Source organism: Penaeus monodon, chromosome 30 (genome assembly GCF_015228065.2).
Source record: "Penaeus monodon isolate SGIC_2016 chromosome 30, NSTDA_Pmon_1, whole genome shotgun sequence".
In the NCBI taxonomy this organism is placed as follows: Eukaryota; Metazoa; Arthropoda; class Malacostraca; order Decapoda; family Penaeidae; genus Penaeus; species Penaeus monodon.
This window is the reverse complement of record NC_051415.1, coordinates 22678599-22678908: the sequence shown is the minus strand read 5'-3', so window position 1 is coordinate 22678908 and position 310 is coordinate 22678599.

Here is a 310-nt window from a genome sequence, read left to right as displayed (position 1 = left end):
AACCTGCCTGCATTGCCGTCCTACGCTGTGCCTTATCCACCTCCCTTTTTGAAGGATTGTGCAGTGGGGCGCTCACAGCCACGCGTATAGGCATAAAGGCAATGCATTATATATATTTTTTTCTATTTCTTCCTATATACGTAAACAAAACGATTGCAAATTGTTCCATGAATAGGTTGCAGAGTATCCGAGCCCAACATTTTGTTTTAACTAGTGTGATTCGTGCGTGTCCCTCCAGCTACGAAATATGCAGGCACGAACGCCCTCCTCGTCGGCAGAGGTTGGAGCGAGGTCGTTCGTTCGTGCCGAT